Raw genomic sequence first — 19,632 nt, 5'->3', positions numbered from 1 at the left:
CTGAACATCCTCAAGCTCACCTGCAGGAATTCCTCTGGGGAGTCACCTGGTGATAGGCTCAGGGCTCAGAGCCAGGGAGCATCGTGACGCCCACCTCACCAGAGGTGGTTGTGCTGGGATTGCTTCCTCCATCTTTTTTTTTTAATGTCTCTTTTCTCATTCTACCAAAAGTAGAATGTAAATTTGTCCCAAAATTTCATCTGTCTTATGGGTCCCATTTTCAAAAACATATTCTTCATCTCTCCATGCAGCTGTGTTCATTTTTCTCCTCTTTAGTTGCAAAGTATTCATCTCTCTCTCTCTCTCTCTCTCTCTCTCTCTCTCTCTCTCTCCATCTTTGAATAGCACTATTTAGAACTTGTAGTTGTCTCAGACAAGCATGGTTAGTACTCCACACCCTACCCTTATGTACGGGTAGCTTCAGAATCATATTAGAACTCTTTAAGTATATATAGAATCTATATATGCATCTGTAACACCTGGTATCATATCCCTGGATCATGCTTATATTCATTGTTAGGGTCTGTAAACAAGTCAAGATGGCGCCTGGCATTTTGCCAGAGGGAGTGGTTTGTGAAGTAACGTCAGCGAGCCATTAAGTGTGGAGATTCCTTATTGGTTGACTGCTGTATCTAGTTTATGTTAATTAAGATAAGCTGTGTGGAATGTATATATACCCCTCCTGTCCTACAATAAACAGCTCCCACTCCTGCTGTATCAATCTACACAAGTTGTTCGTCACCCCCCTGTTATTTTGCTGCAACCGGACTGCGGCAATTCATAATGATGATCCTTTGCACCAATAAAATTAAATAAGGCAGGACATCTAACCCTGTGGACTTCCACTCAATATCAAACCAAAATGATTCTTACAAGAGTAAGTTTTCATTTCTAAGAAGGTTCACTCAGGGGAGGCTGAATGGGAAGGAATATCTCAGAACAATGTTACCAATGGAACATGTTTTGCAAATGCAACCCTTCCCCAGAGGTCTGCTGTGTCAAGCAGATGCTTGGTCTTTCTGTTTCCTCCTTGACAGTTCCTAGGGTTCCTTGGAAGACAGTTTGAAAACCACTGTGTTTATGTAACAAGGTTACTTGCAAGAGGGGCAAATCAAGAAACTTGCACAGGGTCATCCAACAGTATAGAAGCTCTGGAGGCTACAGCTATGGCCTGGGGTCAATTTGAACTTGCAAACTTGAAGGCAGGAAGAGTCTATGACTCTATACTTTCCATTCCAAGCAGAGAGGTGAAGCCCAGGGAAGTTAAGTGACTTGCTATGGGTCGCACAGCCAAGCTGAGGATCACAGCGTTCTGTTCTCTGCACAACTAGAATGAACACAATTCTGTGGTCCATCCCACAGAAGAACAGAAAACAGGTAAAAGCTGAAAAACCAAGCTGTGAGAAATCAATAGCATGGTTTCATTTCTAATAAACAGAGCAGAAAACCAATTCATTTGTAATTGCATTTCTATTAACACCTGCTTTTAATGATGTTGAGATTTTGCAGTTACTTAACAGTGAGATAGAAAAATAATAATAATAACAATTTAAAACCCTGGATAGTTGTTGCAATTAAGTCCAATTAAACATGCCCTTAGGTAGAGTAGATATGGTGAGCGACGTCTTGCAGAATCTAATTTCTCTGACAAATACACTCTCCAGGATACAAGGAGGTTATTATTTCATTGGCTGGAAAGGAGAGCAGTACAGTCGAAAAGACACAAAATATAGAGTTGAACAGATCTAAACCACATCAGCTCAGCCGCCACAGGTGAATGAAAGTCTCCACGAGACGGGCCTAATAATACCTATTCACCACTGCCAGCAAATTAAATGAGATAATGCACAGGAAAGGCTGATTGGCAAATGTGCCCCAGATAGGAATTACAGCCACTTCTGAAATGAGAAATTGAAATGACTGAATTATTATGTGCGATTTTCTTTAAAATGATCTGAAACCTCCAATGGCAGACGGCAAGGCAGATACAAGCTTCCCTAATGTCCTTCTCCCCACACTGAATAGAATGACAATAATAAATAAAAATAAGTTTAAAATAACCAAGAATTAGGAGAACAGACTTAAAACTAGGGATGAGCTCCCTACGCTTGGAATGTGTGCCTCCAAAGTTCATGTGCTGGAATTAACCATTTGGGTGACATGTTAGGAGACAGAGCCTTTGTTGCTAATTAAGACAGAGGGCTCCCCCTTAGAATGAGAAGGATCCGGATAACAGGACCTGAGGAACTGGCCAGTGGTTCCATGTGCCCTCCAGCCCTTCACTGTGTTCCTCCCTTATGTCCTCTTGTCCTTTCCACCTGAGGATGCAGCAAGAAGTCCCTCACCAGATATTAAATGCCCATGCCTTCGTCTTCGACTGCACAGTCTCTAGAGTTATAAGAAATAAATATTTGTTCTTATAAACTCCACAGTCTCAGGTGTTTTGTTTTAGCAGCAAAAACAGACTTAGGAGGGCCCACTACATGGGTCAAAGTTTGCAAAGTATCTTCCTGAAAAAAAGGAAAGTTTGGATTAAATTGAAAGGGGGCTCTGATAATTGGTTATGGATCATTTCTATGATGGTAAAATGTTGCATGAGTGAAATTCAGAAGGACCTCAGGATGGAATTCAAATGGACATCACTCCATTTGGTGGGCAGAGACAGGGAGATTGCCCAGTGCAAAAGAGAGGGTAGGGAACGGCAATCTGGATCAGGGCTTCTGCACTGTTAACACTTTGGACCAGAGAAGTCTCTGTTGCCGGGCCTGTCCAGCGCAGTGTAGAATGTTCAACAGCACCCCAGCTTCCGCTCAGGGGGTCCAGGAGTAGCCTTTCCCTGATGTGTCAACTGGAGATGACTCTAGCTTTTGCCAATGGCCCCTGATGACCCTCCCTCACTCTAAGAAGAAGCCAAACCCTGACAGACCCACAGTACCTGTCTGTATCTGAGACAGAGGCAGAACTCTTTCAAGGGTCTAAACACCAAGAAAACACAGATAGCAAACAAGGCCGGCACAGGAGGGGGGAAAACAAAATCTTTTGGGGGGTGGGATAAGATGCGAGTGTGAGAATAAGCCCTGGCCCCTCCCCTTACCCCCTGAAATCCCATTTCCTGAGAAGCAGACCAGGCTGCAGATGGCCTGAACCATTGTTCTCACAGCAAAACCGCGTGTCTCTTTCTGAAGCTGGGACCACCCAAAACTGAGTGTCTCTCCTCACACCACCCCTGCTGCACCCCAGCTCCCCCACAGGGCTGCAGGTCATAAGTTTCACACCACCACTGCCTCGGGCTGCAGCGGGACCCCCTGCCCTCCCGGCCTCAGAAGAGCAGGCTTGCAACCCAAGGCCGCAGGGGCGCAGAGAAGCCGGGGGACAGGGAAGGGGATGGGGGACTCCAGTGTTCTGTGGCGGGCAAACTATAGACTCAATAAAATCACCCCGCGGCAGAGATAAAAACAGCTACAGCAAAATCACATCCAGGCTGCGGAAATTTTCAAACAAAACCTGGGAGGGAAGGAAGGAAGAGATCATGCTGAAGATAGAGTCCATCATGGAAAAGAAAAAAGAGTCCATTTTTGAAAAGGCCTGGCCTAGGAAACAGGAAAAAATAGACCATAAATGCGTGATTATCTCAAAAAAACTAAAGAAGAGATGGCAGCTCAACAGGAGATTACATGGGTGCCAGAGCCAACGTAAGAGCCCATCCAACAGATAGGAACCAGTGAGGTCAGAGCCTGTGGCAGACAAACTGGGAGTACCAAAAACAGGGTATGGGAAAATGGAAAGGGAAGAGTCAGAGTAGAGACAATTTAAAGGTAATCGAGATACTAAGAGGAGCCGCGTTCCCAAAGGAGAGAAATATCTTAAAGGAGTATCTTAAAAATCATACAAAATAACCCAGCATAAAATAGAGGAAAAAGCCAAATATGAACAGTTCAAGAGTAAATGGCATTCAAAAAAATATCAGAGAAAGATGAAAATCAGATATACTCTGACAAAGAGATTCAGCTTAATGGACTTGAGAAGGAATTAGAAAAGCTTCTGCCCAGGAACCCAAGTCACCAACCACAGGCAGAGCGTCTCACTGCCCTTGTTCATTTTCCACATCAGCATGTGCTGTCAGAAGACCTGAGGAATATCCGCCAAGCTCGAGGGAATCAAGGGGTGACTTCCCTTGGCACCAATGAAATCTGCCTTCACATGCTTTTAGGACTGTGGGATCCGTCGGTTCTTTTTTAAAAGTGTTTTTTTTTTTAACTTATTGTGAAACTCAGATAACCAAAAGATAGTTCAAAACAAAGAGGGACGAGAGAGACTATTTCAAAAGTGAGTCTTAGATCCTTCTAAATGTAAAAATAATCCTTGATAACTGTGAAGCTCAATTTTGACTCGAAATTATAATTCCTAAAAGAAAATCTACATTATTTAAAAAAGAAACAGTAAAATACGTACCGTGGACAAGGATAAAAATCTTGGATCATAACAAAATCAAGATAGGGAAGAAGTATGAACCCACAGATTCTGTAACTTCTTTTAGTCTCTGCTGTGTTCTGTCAGACGCTGTTTTGTTTCTTGAGCCGACAAATCAAGAAAGATTTAAACATGTCTTTTTAGAAAATAACTTGTTGATGGTATTGGGGCAAGAGGGAGAGGGAGGGAAGGAAAAGGATTGAAAAGAAAAATCTGTATTCAAACTAAAAGATCCAGATCCACAATACTAACAGTGAGCAAGGTTGACTTGAAACCAAAAATTTGTAAATGAAACAAAGTATCAACCATCATGATAAAGGACATAAAACACAATAATTGTCATGACACTTTATGTTCTAGATAATGTAGCTTCAAAATACATGAAGCAAAATCTCCAAAGAAACACAATGTGAAATCAGTAAAAAGTCAAGAGTAGAAACTTAACCTCCCTTCTCTGTTTTCAACAGCGTAATAATGAAGGACAAAAATAATTTAAATAGTGTAATTGATTGATTGGATATGTGTGTCTGATATATTAAACTCTGTACATCAAGAACAAGGACATTCCATTGTTCACAAACTCTGACCTTGATACAATAAAAACCTAAATTAATGATAAAGGCAAACCAAAAACTAGAAATTGAAGCACTTTTTCCTTCCTGATTCCTGGGCTCAAAGAAGAAATCGGCTTAAATAGCTAAAGCTGTATTCAGAAGAAAATTCATAGACTTAAACAGTTGTAGCCTGAATAACTGTGAGCTGATATATTCTCTCTCCAAAAGTCTGTGACTACAGATTTATTTCAGGATCCAAATTACTATTACTTTCTGGTTCCCATCCTACTAATGAATTTTAAACTATAGTTAATATTTGTGAAGGGTTTACCATGTAGTTGGGACATTTCCATGAAAGAGGTACTATTTTTATCTTTATATGAAAAATGAGGAAACTAGGGCTCAGAGAAGTGAAGTCACCTACCTAGCCATTGTCAAACAGCTTGTGAATGACAGGTCCTCCTATTCCAAAGCTCATAGGTTTAACCATCAGCATGTACTTCCTCCCAGGACACTTCCAAATGGACAATTAATATTTGGAAGTATAATGGGAAAAGACTCAGAATTTCCAATAGCAACCAAAACAAATACTTAGGAACAAGCTAAACAGGAACTGTGCAGAGCCTACAGTCCAGAGAAATATAAAATACCACTTAAGGATGTAAAATATAACAACAACAACAACAAAAAAAAAAACCTTTCATGAATAGTGATAGACATCTTCTGTGTACATCTAATATAAAAATATAAATTTTTCTTAAAATAATCTAAAATTTCATGCAATCCAAAATTAAAGCCTCAAAACTATTTGGAGGTGGGGGGCGGATCTCAGTAAAGTAATTCTAAATTCTGCCAAGAAAAAATAAATGTATAGATCTGTAAAAATGCTTTAAAAATAAAAGGTGTAGGGGAATTTTCTTCACCAGGTATCCAGATATGTTATAAAACCAGACTAATCAACACCTCAGAATATTGCCCAAGGAGTCAGACCAAGGAGTGAAATGGAATGGAGAATCCAAATATGTATCGAAGCTTAATTTATAATAAAGGTAACAGTTTGAATTAGAGCATTATGGATTATACAAAAAAAATATATTGGGATAACTGTCTAGCCATTTGGGGGAGGGAAGAAACCTCAAATTTCCATTTAATACTACAATACATTCTAGAGAGCTTAATGGCTTACATATTTTCAATGATTAAAATGCAAGGGAAGGATTTTTAAATAAAAATTGGGGAATGTGAAACTCTAAAAAAAAAAAGTTTTATTTTATTATGTAATTTTTTGGAGGGGCTGGAGATCAAATCCAGGCCTCTCATATGCTAAGCAGGAGCTCTGCCACTGAGCTACACCCCCAGGGTACCTGTCAACTTTTTAAATGGAATGAACATTATAGGCACAATCAAAAGGCCAACTGTGGCATGTGACCAAGATCCAAGGCCTCTCCTATACAAAGGGCCCTTTCCTATAGATAAGAAAATGACTGAACTCCTTAGAAAAATAGGCCAAATAAGTGAACAACCTATTGAATGAGAATAACACAAAGAGATTCTCAACCTCACAATCGAGTAAAGAATTCATATTACGTATGCTTTCAACTGTAATCCAAAAATATTAAATGGAAAATTCTAGAAATAAATGATCAATAGTACAGGGCCTGTGGGCCTGATGATGGAGGGAACTGTGCGGTGAGGAGGGTTCAAGCGCTGCATGGAGTATGGCACAGTCACTGGCGCAAAAGTTGCTGAGTGGGTGATAAGGCCACAGGCCAGCTTGGGGGATGGGCTGGGTAGAGCAAATTAGCAAATCAATGAAGCAAGTAAGTTAATATATTGGCGGTAATGAGAGCTCAGATTTCTGCTGTCTAAGAAGATATGTACAAATATATATAGAGAGAGTTCATACACATATAAGAAAGTGTGTGTGTGTGTGTGTGTGCACATATATAAAAACTCTGAGATGCTGGACTGGCATCGGAGGCATTGGTATGAACTCATGGTTCCATAATATATAGAAAGTTATAGATTTAGATATAGAAATAATTTATAGATGAATGGATGAGGACGGCTGTATACACATGCACACGCATGCACACACGCACAATACCTAGAAGCAATTACATCCTAGGTGCAATGAGCATATTGGCTTTAAATATCATGGTCCATAAAGATGAGCCAAGTTCATGGAAGCAATGACTAATTTCTATGCCAAGGCAGAAAATCTAGGATGAGAAGATGAACCTACAATATATCATTGTGCCAGAAAAAAAGGACATGATCGAGGAGAGATGGAGTCGTGTCAGAGGACACAGGAGCTCTGTGTTCTTGGAGAGCCTCCCACCTGCCAAATCTGGGAAAACCCCAGCATCAAAACAGATACCCGTAGAAAGGGACTCTAAGTGGGCATCCACCAACTCCTGCTGATAGAGGCGCATATGCAAACACACACATACACACACACACACACACACACACAAAGGAAAAGCTTTTCCTTGAATAAAATATTAACTACTAAATGTGGAAGGGAAATGGGAGTAGAAATTCGCCATTTGGAGACCAGACTTATTAAGTCTCCTCCAGCAGAAGCCACCCCTGGAGGAGCCTTAATAAGAATAGGACATCAGTATCATCTCCGAAAACCTGCCTGTAACATGTCAATGGATTACAAAAGGGTACCAGTGAGTCTAAGGCAGGGAGACCCGGCAGACACCCACATGACCAGATGATCGGGGTTAACATCTTGGGTAGGCTGGGTCACCTTGCTGAGCTTCCTGGATGATGCACTGAAGGAAAAGAGCATCGTTCCCAGGGTCCTCCACCCAGGAAGCAGGACAGGAGGAAATATTGCCAGGACCCGGGTTGAGAGCCGTGCTGGGGAATGCACAGCCCACACCCTTCAAGACTGTCGAGGACCGAGAAGAGGTGGGAACGGAAGAAACCGAAAACACTTAAGACATGAATGTAATGCATATTCTTGGAGAAGATTCTAGACCCATTGTTGAGACAATTGAAGGGGCCCGGGGATTGGAAGATGGTGTTTGCACTGATGTTGAGTTCTTCATTAGGAGGGTTGCAGGGGTTTACGTAGAAAAGGGACTCGGCTTGGGGAAATGCACACAGCAGTGTTTAGAGATGATGGGATGTTATGTCTGCCACTTGCCCTCCCAAGATTCAGAAGAAGAAGAATGGAGAAAGAGAACACAAACAGAAATGTGATAACAAATAAATAATCTGAGTGTGGACATATGAAATTTCTTCATATGGTTCTAGCAACTTTTTCTGTAAGCCCAGATTTATTTTGAAATATACTACCTTTTAAAATATTCGAAAGAACAAGAATCCTATCAGAAGTCTTAGTGGAATTGTAGAAGCACTTTTGGTATATACTAAACAAATTTAATTTTTGTTGCATAGAGTGTGCTTACATTTGCCAAATAAATGCTCAATGCTAGTGAGAGAGCACACACAAAAAAATTGTCGTGATAGATGTTAATTCGGCAGAAGGTTGCAATTTGGCACAACCCATATAGAAAGGGTCATTTGGCAACGTCTTTCTCTGAGTCTAAAAGATACCTAAAGAGGTATGCAAAGACATGTGTTTTACAAAGCTGATTGGTGCAAAATGGAAATAAACTTGGAAACTAGAAACAACCAAGTCCCCGTTCGTGGTTATTGAAGAAGTTCTTCACGTCGCTACAACTTAGTTCTCAGTGACCTGCAACAATGAAGTGGTGGATATACCCAGGCGTTTATGATACATCTTTGAAAATAAATTCACGTATTCATTTACTTAGTTCAGCAAATGTACATATGGAATCCTGTTATGTATCCATTACTGGGTAAGCATGAGGTGTATAAAGATGAATAAAGCACAATACTCAATCCTAGCTGAGGAGATAGATGCATAGACAAGTAGCATTTTTGACTTCTTAGGTGCAAGGGGCCAGGTGCAGCCTAATCCCTTAGGGGTTCTCTTTGGGGAATAAATTGAAATGGGGGGGAGTTGACATCCTGTAGTGTTTTGAAATGTTTACAACATGGATTGCCTGTGTACTCCGGGAGGAGAAAAGCAATAAAAAATATCTATGACTAAGAGGAAATAATCAATGTAATGTTACCCGAACACAAAACAAGGAAAAGATCGCAGCTTCGCCTCAGGAAAAATTGACCTAAATTATTATTAATTGCAGCTGTAGCCACAGCGCTTTGCTGTGTCTGCAATTTTACAAAGTAAACAAACATCTTGTTCTCAAGATAATCCCCACTGTTTATATTTGGTCTTCCTGAGAAAGGACAGTTTGTGACTCACCAGGCCGCAGAGGGGAAGGGGCAGGCCCTCCTCGGGCCTCAGGTCGGATGCTCTGGCCAGGGCCTGTGTTGGGGACTAGCTACCACTGCCCGGGGTTCAGCCGTGGAGGGTGCACGGGTCACGGGGCCTTCCTTTGCTGAAACATCCTGGGGTTCCCCGCTCACCCCCAGACAAGGGGTCTTAGCAGGGGAGGTTGGTAAAACTTGAAGGAAGAAAAAACATTAGATTTGTCCCTTTAGGAACTTCTGGCAGAGATTCAGCATGTCCTTCTCTTGTGAATGTCACCTCAAACCACAGTCACCTTAGCAGGGCCCTTGCTTTGTCAAGAAATCACAGATACAAAAATTTGTATCAATCACTGAGGCTACCTCGAAAGACCATTGACCCTCATCACGGATTCAAAATGATGATACTAATTAGAGCTGTCCCTAGCTCTTGTTATTTACAATGTTAATAAAAGGCACATTACTCCATCAGACATAGAGCTTTCAGATTTTGATAACTATATTCCATATAATTGGAATCCTTTATAATATACTGTATTTTATTTTGTGTGTGTATGTTTAAAAGATTTGCTGGGAGAAGATGTCCAAAGCTCAGAAAGGTTAGGAATCTAACCTGATCTGGAAGACTCTGCCATGCCCCACCGAGGGCTACAGGCCCTGTTTTTTCATGAAATGTCAGATTCATGAACTAGCCGGGTCTCCCTGCATGTCTCCTGGGTCCCTGGTAGGAGACATTTTGTGACTCGTCATCTAAATCTACCCACCCACTTACAGATGCCGTAACAGTGGCCTGAAATGCAGAGAGCCAGGATCACATCATTAAGTCATGACACCCTCCAGAATCCCCCACCTCCGGCTCCCACTGTGCTCTCCCCGGAGCACCCCAGCCTGCCTCTGCCTCCTTCACACTCCATGGGGGTCCTTGGGGAGGGGACCCAGCTTCAGACCCTACAGACCTGCGGTGGGAACTCGGATGATCAGGGCACCGCCCAAGCCTTAGTTCCCTCCTCTGTGAGGGGGAGTGATCTCACCACGTCAGGAACAAGGTGACGCTGGCCTGGCCCTGGATGTCCCCTCTTATCCAGGGACTAATGAGGCTCACAGGAGAAAAAGAATGGGAACCCCGTCTATGTGGGTGTGGGAGAGGCACTGTCCTCTCGGCTGCCCCGACTGAACTTACTCCAGCCCCAGAATTCTTTCTGCAAAGCTGAACTCCTCCCGTTCCTCCCAAGCAGCCCTGTTCCTTCCTACTCACCCCACTTCCCTGCCCCTGGACCACAGCCACATGTCCACCCACATGGGCTGGGACTGTGACTTGCTACAATCATCCTAGAACACTCTCTGTTGATATAAAATGCTTTTAAGTTTTTATTTATTTTATTTTTGTGGCACCGGGGGTTGAACCCAGCTTGCTCTACCCCTGAACCACATCCCCAGCACTTTTTATTTTTTATTTTGAGACAGGGTCCTGCTAAGTTGCCCAGGCTGGCCTTGAACTTGCCATCCTCCCCAGACTCTGGAATTACAGGCGTGAACCACGGTGCCGGGCTCAGAATACTTTTTAGTGTGGCAGCAGCATTTGTGAGAATTTTAAATGCTCTCGCCCTTGACCCAGCAATTTCAGACCTCAGGGGATTTACCTACACCAATAAAAGCTTGGGGGACAAAGGTACTTATCCCAGGATGTCGTCTGAACCACCTACGATCTCTCCCCAAGAGAGAAGCTGAGCACCCCTGGGCCTGCTGACCATGGAGTCCCACTTAGCCCTGCCTCGGATGAGCAGAGCTGCACCCTCCCGTGGGTGCTCCCACAGGGGCTGCCAAGTGGGAGGAGCTAGAGGGAGGCTGGTATTGAAGCAGGACGCCATCCCCTGCACGAGCAAGGAATTCTGTGTCCTGCAGGAGAAGTGAGAACACACCTGACCCAGCCCACCCTCCCCACGAGGCTCCTTCCTGCTCCTGGGCTTCTGCGGAAGAGGGGAGGGGCCAAGGGGACCCGGAGGGCGTGGCTAAAGGAGAGGGTCTGAGGGCTGGAGGGCCCCAGCCCATTTACAAACTTGCATCCATGAGACTATAGGTCCAAGACCTGGCAAACCAAGAAGTGTGCCCAGAGAAGGTCTCGACAGTTGCCCCAGGTAGGGTGAGATGGTCTCACGTTTCTCTTTTTGTATTTTCCTAAAGCGGTGGGGACATGACACGGATCTTTCAATAATGACATGGAAAGACATCCATAGGTTACTTCCTGGACCGGGGGTAGTTATAGAGTGACAGGATTGAGATAACATCACTTTTTACATGACCCAGTTCTGTGTCATCATCACGTATATGGACAGATCATTCTAGCTGCTCCCTGGGGATGGGACAGGCAAAGGGTGAAGGGGCTGCCCTTGTCACCCACCTCCCCTCTGGGGAAAGGATTGGTGCCAAAATCCCAGCAAGAATCTCCAAGCCCAGGGCGTGGCCTCTAGTAAGCGCTCAGAGAATGTGGAGCTACAGAATGGGGCGTTTTGTTGAATTAATATTGTGACTCACAATAGCGCGTATGCCATGATTAGTTTGCAGAAAAAGTTGTTCTATGACCCCCGCTTTTCATTTGAGCTTAGAACAGTGCCTGGCATGTAATAAGTCCTCAATAAATGTTTGTTGAATGAATCACTGAGGGTGGGATTAAAGAAGAGGCAAGAGAGCTGAATAACTCCCAGGAGTCTAAACTGCCCCCTGCCTCGCACCCCCCAGCCCCCCAGCCCTCTGTCTCCAAGGAGAGGATGGAGCAGGGCAGGTCAGGGAGCTGGGCTTGAGGGTGCTGTGTTTGACCTGCAAGGGAGACTGCAGGGCAGCTGGCTTGCTGGGACAAGAGCTCAGAGATCTGACTGTGCAGAGGAGCCTGGCCTAAATGGTCAACAAAAACAAAACTTGCCCCTCCACCTCCAGCCCAGCTCCGACAGGTGGGGGTTTGAACCCCGCTCCTCCCATTACTGAACCTTTGAGCAGATTCTTTCTCCTCGCTGAGCTGTTTCCTCACTTACAGCATGGATGGTCACTGCGTGGTCTCCCCTGGGGGCCCATATAGAGGATTAACTGAGATAATGTGGAGAGCACTGACCATGTGCAGGATGCACCTGTCCTCTTTCCAGGGGCCAGGTGACAGGGTGGGCTGCAGACCCAGGAAGCTGGCCCGGGGGCTCCAGTTCACCTCCAAGCTCTGGTCCCCTCAGTCTTCCCAGAGTCCTCGCCTCTCAGAGTCCCACGTGCCAGCTCTGCCGCATCCGGGACCCACTGAGAGCCGGCTTTGGGCCCCAGGTGATCCATTTCCCAGCAGACTCAGGAACTCAGATTCAGCTTTGAAGACGCGGGCAGCTGGCAGCTGGCGGGCAGGGAAGTGTCCGTAGGGGGCCGGGTGGGATCGGAGTCACTACTCAGAGCTCATGAACGGGGAACTCTGCAGCTGAGGTCCCAGACAGGGCAGGCATGACCCGGGATGTTGCCCTCCTTGGGCCTGGCCTGGTTTCCAGTGGTCCCACTGCAGATACCAGGATGGGGGAGGGAGGGACGGGGCAGTGGCCAGCACTCTGGCTGCCAGGAGGTCAGGGGCTGCAGGAGACCTGACCCGCACAGGGGCTGGGCTGGGTCCCCCTGGAAAATGGGGACCTGGATGCCTACACAGTCCCCAGAGCTGTCCTGCCCTCCCGGGCCTCAGTTTCCCCATCTGTTGAATGGCAGGTCAGAGGAAATAATCCCCAGGGGTCTGTCTCCTCGGGTGGCCGCCAGGTACCCGTGGCTTCTGAGCACTTGAAACGTGGCTGGTCTTGTCAGGGAAAAACGCACACCAGACTTATAACACTTGGCACAAAAATGACAAGGACATAAAATACCTCGTGAACAAATGTCTATCTGGATCACCCGTTGAAAGATGATGATATTTGGGATGTATTGGGTTAAATAAAATATGGTATTAACGTGAATTTCATTTTTCTTGGTACTTTTAATGGGGCCACAGGAATTGCAGAATCATCCCTGTGGTGACTCTGTCGTTTTGAGGGCCAGCAGGCGCTGCCCGGAGACCCCCTGAGTGGGAGTTTTTCACGCGGTGTGTGGATGTGGGACTCTTCCAAGCCTCTGGTGGACCTGGCTTGTTCGCCCTGACCGCCACGGGTGGCCCTCCACTGGCAGAGAGCTCCCCACTTCTGTCACCTTCCAGGATCTCACAGAAGCCTGAGGGCAGGGCTCTGGTCCCCATTTGGCAGATGAGGAAAAATGAGACCCGGGACTTAGGCACAGGTGACCCCGTCCACAGAGCAAAAGGCAGCTCCTGTGGGGTGAGCCCAGGGGAAGAGGGTAGCCTGGGGAAGTCTGAGCGTGCAAATGGGGAAACCGAGGCTCAGAGGGTGAAGTGAGCCTGTCCCCCACAATCCACCCCATCCTAATGCAAAACTAAGAGGCGCCGTCCCTGCCTCCCTCCTCTCCCTCCCTTTACATCTGCCCAAAGGCCAGCCCCTGTGGGTCCACCTCTGAGCCTCTCTCTGCAACCTTCTCTCTGTCCCTACCAGCCCCCCACCCCCCATCCTGGCTGCCAGGAGCCATCCCTACTCCTCCTCCCCAAAGCCACTAGAGGGAGATTTTCAAATTGCCAATCAGATGCTCATGGGTACTTTCTGCTCTCAGGTCAAAGACCGCAGCCCTAATAAAGGCTCCAGGTCCTATGTCCTGGAACCCCAGCATGTCTCTCTGCTCTCAGTTCCCATGATGTTCCCCTTGACTTCCTGCTCCAGTCCCACCAGCCTTGTTCAGTTCCCCAAATGTGGCATGGTCCTTCTCACCACAGGACTTCTGCACATGCTGTTCCTTCAGCCTGGAATGCTTGTCCCTCCCACTGTTGCCTAGCGACTGCTGACTGTCGTCACTCCTCTGAGAAGCCTCCCGTGACTCATCATGACAGTAACCATGATGAGGGTATAAAATGATGCTGATTTTTTTCTTTTTCTTTCTTTCTTTTTTGGTACTGGGGATTGAAGCCCAGGGTGCTTAACCACTGAGCCCTTTTTGAGACAGGGTCTCCCTACATTGCTGAGGCTGGTCTCAAATTTGCAATCCTCCTACCTCAGCTTCCAGAGTCATTGGGATTAGAGGCGTGTGACACTGCACCCAGATTTTTGCTTTTTCAATTTTGGGGGGTGGGTTTCAATCCTGGGGACCGAATCTGAGTCCCACCAGTGGAAGGCAAGCACTGTACCCCCGAGCCAAGTCCCCAGCCCTGGGTGCTTTTTTAAAGTAACATTCAGGAGCCCTCACCTTGTGCCTCAAAGGCTCCAAAGCATGATAATACTTCAATTAAACCTCATAACAAATGTCTGGGGAAAGCACCTTAAGATGAAGAAAGTGAAGCACAGAAAGGGTAAGCAATTTGTTTATGATCACACAGCAGTTCAGCTCCGGAGCCCTCTCTCTCTGGGTGGTTTCACATCCACTCAGCACCGCCTGCTTCTCCTTCCCAGCGTTAATCGAGGGCCTACTTAACCTACCCTGGCACCTGCTGTGGTCCAGGCATAGTGAAAAGAATCCTTGGAGCCTCACACCGGCTGCAATTCTGCTCTTATCCATAGAACACCGGCCCCGGGACCCTTGAGTCGTTGGTGCTGTTTGATTTCCATCCAGGTCAGAGTTCTGGTTAGGACAGGAAGCCCGAGGACCGTGAAGATAAAATACAAGATAATGAGCATCGTCAAAAGGATGATGATTGGCTGTGTCCCTCATACTACCTTTGCCACGTGATCAGAGTCCTTAAAAAGCTCACCATGTGCCTCCAGCCTCGACCGTCAGTTAGACCGAGGAAGCACAGGCTCACACAGCCAGGCGGCCTGGCACCCGGTGGGGGGAGAGGCCCACCCGGCCTGGAGCCTTCTCTCCTGTTTAGAGTTGATCTGAAACAAAACCCCCAAATGAATCAATAAGCCAGAGGCTTGTGTTTGGGGGAGGAAATGTAAAATCCTGCCAGGAGCCCGGAGGCAGTGTCTCTCCGTTCTGACGGTGGCCTGGGTTTTCACTTGCGCCAAACACCATATCGCCACTCGAAGACGTTCTTGTCACAGGCCGTGCGATGTGTGACAACATTAATTCCGAATAAATGAACCCCATTTCTTCCTCAAGGGGCAGGATACGGAGCGCCTCTGTATAAACATGAACTCCGTACCCCAGCCTTTAACAGGACGCCCCTCTAAAGAACGAACTCGGTTCTGACATAGACCCTGGGAAAGAAGTGGAACATGGGCCACCGAGGTAGAGAGGCCGGGGATCTTGTTTCAAGGGCGTCCCCTCCCAGGGTCGCTCCAGCTCAGCTGGGGGAAGACACGGCAGGAGATGGAGGGGTCACTTCATGCAGCTGGTCATCCAGGAAAGAATCAGAGCCCCAGGCCTGCTGCCCACCTCCAGCCTGGACGGGGTCCTTCCTCCATCCCCAAACACCTCCTGCCCCACCTCCCACCAGAGGGTCTCTGCCGCCCGCCCACACCAGCTCCACTCTCCCGGCACCTCCCACCCCCGCTGGCCACACCTGTGGTCCTGGAGTTCCCTGACACCTGTCCCCATCAGAGCCCATCTGTCCTCAGCTCTGGCTGAGTGTGGTTTGGGGACCTGTCATGATGGGACCTCTTGTCCCCAGCCCCATGAGGCTGTGGTTTCCTCCAGATACTGGGTCCAGCCCCTGCCTCTCAGGAAGCCCCTCAGTCCAGCCCGGGGAGGGCTCCTCTGTCAGTGGAGGCTGTTGGGCCTCAGCGCCTGCTGGGCTGGGCGTCTCCTGAGCTGGGCTCTCTGCTCCCCAGGCCACAGGGGTGAGCAGACCCTGGTCAGAGCTGAGGTGGTGGAGAGAACCAGGTAGGTGGATCCCTGGAGGCCACAGTATTCCACTAAAACATGGGGAAAGTCCGTGCCCCGGCCCAGGGTGAGCCAGCCTCCGCCCGGCCTCCCCTAGACGGAGGGCCAGCGCCCCGCCTCTCAGTTCCTGGGGCCAGCCCGCTCCGCCTTGGGTCTTCCCTTCTGACCCTGTTGCTTTACCTCGAGCTAAAGCGTCCTTTTCCCTCCCACGGCTGCCGGCCTCTGGGCCCCGTGCTGCGTCCCACTCCCCAGGACCTCCTGTTCCCATTAGTGCCACAGTTAGTGAGCGTCATCTCTCCCCCCCCCAAGCCTTAGCACCCTCCTCTGCTCTCCCCCTGTCTTAAAGCAGCTCCCCGCCCCATCCTTCAGCTCTCCATCTCTAATGTCTGTCCCTCACCAAGGCCTTCCCTGACCACCCTATCTAAAGTGCCCCAACACCGCAGGGCACAGCCACCGGTATTATCTCCCACCCAAGAGTCACGAGAGGTCGTTAGTTAATTAACGTGTTTGCCAATTTAGTGTCTGCATCACCCCCAGGGACCCTGTTGTTCCCAGGGCCCGAGACAGTGCGGGCACATAGTAGGTGCTCAGTAAATATTTGCTGAGTGAATGAATGAACAGTTGGGGGTGGTCTGCAGCTTCGCCCGTGAAAAATCTTAATGGACGAGAGGGCCAGTTACTTATAAAAGCACAGAATAGACTCACCAGTGCCCAGTCACCAGAGGAGGGCCTCTGGACTTGGCCCCTCTCACCCCAGACCCCAGCTCTGCAGACACTGCACCCCTCCTGGCCCCTCCCAGACACACACTGGCTCGACTACTCCGCCAAGCTGCTCAGGGTCTGGCTGAGCCAGGAGCCAATAGCCCCCAACGAATCACTACTCAACCCCAGTTTGTGGGACTGAGATGACTCTGTGACCCAGATTCTCCACCCACCCACATGCCACCGTGCTGAGGAGGCGGCTGGGATTGGAGATGCCGGTGCCCAGATTTGTAAAATGGGGGTGATCCCACCCACTCGAGCTGTGCAGCCGGCATGTGAGAACGGATGGGGAGAGCGGTGCACACGCCGGTGCCTGGCAGCCCTGGGGACCCACGTTCCTCTCACTCTGGTCCCACTTTCTCCATGTTCAATCAGGGAGTTCTGGAATGCAGACCATGAGCCTCAATACTCAGACCCAATCACCAAGTTTCTGCGGGTGTGTGGCTACCTCTCTGGGACACAGAGTCTTAATTAATTATGATTTAAAGGGTCTGATGCTCCAGGAATAAAAAAAGGCATAAGGAGGCCCAGACTATTTTCAGGAACATTAATTATTTAATGGACACTATTTGTAGAAAATTGGGGCTGTTAAATGTAAGCTTAGGGTTGGGAGCACTAGGGTGATTCTCCTACGAGATCCCATTCTCTTGCACCATCATCACGATCCAGCAGCAGAAAGAGAAGCTTCTAATCTGAGCTCTCCTGTGTTCATGCTGTGTGACCTTGAGCATGTTGCTGTCCCCCTCTGACCTCAGTCTCATCATCAGTTGAAGTCTGTACTAGACGGTTTCTCGGATGCCTAAACTGTGACAAGAGAATTTAGAAATGTCCCATCCTGCGCCCCACTTCTAAGGTTCTCATTCAGTGGGGCTGGGTGGCCCCTGATACCCACATTTTAACAAAGCTCATGAAACTGTCCCGTGAGCTGTTGGACCATACTCCAAAGAAAGCTGGCTGTGACCTATGACATCCACAGAGGACCCTTCAGTGGCCATGAAAACATATCCACTTTATTATCTGTTCACATGCTGAAGGGGCATATTAAACTCTATGAACTGACCTAGTCCTTGGTATTCCTCTCCTCAGAGGTCATGTGGTTAATTCTGAGGTTGAAACATAAAACTTTCCTCTTGTAATTAGCTCCTAATCAGCTCACTATGGTGACTTCCTGGGGAGAAGTCACAATCCTCATCCATGGGACCTGGAGACAAAACAACACAGCTGGGTGCTCTGCAGGGGAGCAAGAGGAGAAGCTGGCACCCGAAAACCTGGGGCTGAGGTCATCCATCCATCCCTCTCTCCATCCATCCACTCACCCACCCTCCTATCCATCAACACATTGGTCCCTCACCTGTCTCTCCATCTCTTCACCCATCCACCCATCCACCTACCCACCCATGCACCCATCTATCCATCCATCCTTCCACCCACCTATCCACCCATCTATCCATCCATCCTTCCACCTACCCATCCATCCTTTCGCCCATCCATCCTTCCGCCCATCCATCCATCCTTCCACCCACCCACCCATCCCTCCATCCACCTATCCATCCATCCATCCATCCATCCATCCCTCTCTCTATCCATCCACTCACCCACCCACCTATCCATCTACACATTGGTTCCTCACCCACCTCTCCATCTCTTCACCCATCCACCCATCCACCTACCCACCCATGCACCCATCTATCCATCCATCCTCCCACCCATCCATCCATCCATCCACCCACCCACCCACCCACCCATCCATTTTGCCCATCTTTCCATCCACCCATCTATTCATCCATCCACCCATCCTTCCATCCCCCCACCCCCCCCACCCATCCATCCATCCTTCCACCCACCCACCCACCCATCCACTCACCATCCACGCACTCATCCACCACTTGTCCGTCTGTGCATTCATCCATCATTCATCTCTCCATCCATCTATCCGTCTATCCAAGAAGCATTTGTTAAGGACCTACTGTGTGCTGGGCACTGGAGATAGCCAACGCAGCAACCTGGTCCCCACCCTCTGGCATCGGCGGTCTTCCAAGGGACACACCCCACACAGTAAAGCAGACTAAATGGCTACAAGTGGTGGAAACCATCCAGTTGGCCTCTGAGATAGAGGCCAATGGGAGTGCAGAGGGGACCCACCTTCAGGGAGTGGCCAGGGGGCTCCCTGAGGGGGCCAGGGTGGGAAGGCCGAGAGGGAGAGTCTCCAGACAGGGGGAGCAGTCTGCAGAGGCCTGGACCTGAGCTGCTGGGAACCCTAAGCCCTCCTGGCTCCTGCCCTCCGAGTGCCCAGTAAACCATCCCCTAGGTTGGCACTTTAAGGGACAGGGAACGCCCTGCCTCTAGTGACTGTCCCCGTATTCCTGAAGATTCTGATAGGTCAAATGTCATTCTCATATGAACCCCATCGTGCCCACTGGTCCCCATGATGGTCTTAAGGGCCACCCACGTCATTCTCAGCTAGTCCACAGGACACCCTTGGGCAAATGATGCCTAGGTGAGCTGCCTCCTTGGCTGAGAGACCATGACCCTCAGGCCACCCTACCTCCTGATGATGGCACCTATTCCAGTGATCCCAAGGTTTTCCTACACTGCAGGGACATAACTAATGAGGTCTGACCTCACTGTAAGGAGCAGGGCTCTCACCTCCTTTGTTTTGAGCATC

The sequence above is a fragment of the Marmota monax genome, unplaced genomic scaffold (genome assembly GCF_021218885.2).
Source record: "Marmota monax isolate L192 unplaced genomic scaffold, Marmota_monax_Labrador192_F-V1.1 WCK01_AAM20220418_F8-fsc00014, whole genome shotgun sequence".
Classification (NCBI taxonomy): domain Eukaryota; kingdom Metazoa; phylum Chordata; class Mammalia; order Rodentia; family Sciuridae; genus Marmota; species Marmota monax.
The sequence above is the reverse complement of the archived record's forward strand: the minus strand, read 5'-3'. Positions refer to the sequence as shown.